Source organism: Pteropus vampyrus, unplaced genomic scaffold, assembly GCF_000151845.1.
Source record: "Pteropus vampyrus isolate Shadow unplaced genomic scaffold, Pvam_2.0 Scaffold343, whole genome shotgun sequence".
NCBI lineage: Eukaryota > Metazoa > Chordata > Mammalia > Chiroptera > Pteropodidae > Pteropus > Pteropus vampyrus.
Genome location: NW_011889124.1, coordinates 1 through 1,703, shown reverse-complemented (window position 1 = coordinate 1,703; position 1,703 = coordinate 1). Strand labels below are relative to the sequence as shown.

The following is a 1,703-nucleotide window of genomic DNA, read 5'->3' as shown; positions in this document are numbered from 1 at the left end:
TCTCGGAAGCTAAGCAGGGTCGGGCCTGGTCAGTACTTGGATGGGAGACCGCCTGGGAATACCGGGTGCTGTAGGCTTTTGCCGCTCTCCAGCCAGGGTGCACCCAGACGCCCCCCGGGCCCTGCTCGCTCGCTCCCTCGCTGTCTCGGGGGTCCCGGGCAGGCGCCCGAGCCCAAGGGCATCTCCAACGGCCGCGCGCTCCGCGTCCTCGCCTGCCCTCACCTGCTCTCCTGCAGCCAGTCCTGGACTGTTTCCTCTCTCCGTTCCGAGCCCTTCTCTTCCTGGGCTCCGCGGGGCCGAGCTCCAAGGACCGCGGTCACTGACCCACGCAGGGAGTGCGCTCGCATTCCCGGGACGCGGAACCGGCCACCCCCACCTGCCCCGCCGCGCTCCGCCCAGCCCCGCACAGCCAGAGGCCTCAAGTGTCGGCCGGCTACTTCTCCCCGCCCTTCTCACCCGGCAGCCAGGTGCCCTCGGACCAGGCGCAAGGCCGCCCCGCACAGCCGGTACAGGAAGCGGGACCGACCAGCCGCGTCAGAGCGGCCAAGACTGGGGAGAAGGGCTGCCCGGGGCCTGGGCAATCGCAGGATGCGAGAGCGCCCACCCAGACCTCGGCACTGCCGCGAACCGGCCAAGGCCCGCGGTGCCTTAGTGCTGCTGGCTCTTGCTCGCCTCCGCCTCGCCGGCGGAACCCCCCCAACTCCCCTCCAGTAGGTGCGCTGCAGGCGCGGGCGTCTCCGGCGCCCTGGAGGCCTGGCTCGAGCTCTTGAGGCGGCAGGCGCCAACCTCTCGCGTCTACGGTCACACCACCCTGAACGCGCCCGATCTCGTCTGATCTCGGAAGCTAAGCAGGGTCGGGCCTGGTCAGTGCTTGGATGGGAGACCGCCTGGGAATACCGGGTGCTGTAGGCTTTTGCCACCCCCTCTTTTTTCCGCCCTCAAGCCAGGGTGCCTCTGGACGCCCGCGGGCCCTGCTCGTTCGCTGGCTCGCACGCTGTCTCGGGGATCCTGGGCAAACGTCCGAGCCAAGGGCTGCCCGCATAGCCGCGCGCGCCGCGCCCTTGACCGCCCTCACCTGCTCTCCTGCGGAGAGCCGTGGCTGTTTCCTCTGAATGTTCTGGGCTCTGCCTTCCTGGGCACCGCGGGGCCGAGCCCCAAGGGCAGAGGGCGAGGTCTCGGGCCGAAGCGTTGCCTGGTGGTGTCGCCGGTGGCTCCCGTCGGGCTAGGCCACGGCGGGAAACGCAGGGGAAGGGTGGGTCAGTGTCAGGGCTGGCCCGGCACTGGGCAGGGCCCCACCTGCCTAGGTGCCCAGTTGGTCGAGAGGATGGCGCGCCATGCCCGGGTCGGGGTCCTGCCCAGCGGCCAAGACTGGGGAGGCGAGCGGCCCGGGGCCTGGGCAGTCCCAGGATGCGAGAGCGCCCACCCAGACCTTAGACACTGCTTCGAACCGGCCAAGGCCCGCGGTGCCTTAGCGGGGCTGCCGCTCGTTCGCTGCTGCCTCACTGGCAGAACCCCCCAAGCCCCCCCTCCAGTAGGTGCGCTGCAGGCGCGGGCGTCTCCCGCGCCCCGGAGGCCAGGCTCGAGCTCTTGGGGCGGCAGGCGACATCCTATCGCGTCTACGGCCACACCACCCTGAACGCGCCCGATCTCGTCTGATCTCGGAAGCTAAGCAGGGTCGGGCCTGGTTAGTACTTGGATGGGAG

The 1,703-nt window shown here is 70.5% G+C and overlaps 1 non-coding gene across 1 annotated transcript; it reads left to right on the top strand.

The window, feature by feature from the left end:
• The first annotated feature begins 793 nt into the window (after positions 1-793).
• LOC111730958 lies at positions 794-912 on the top strand. Its single transcript, XR_002776888.1, has one exon. It is a non-coding gene; the product is annotated as a 5S ribosomal RNA (ribosomal RNA).
• The last annotated feature ends 791 nt before the right edge of the window (positions 913-1,703 follow it).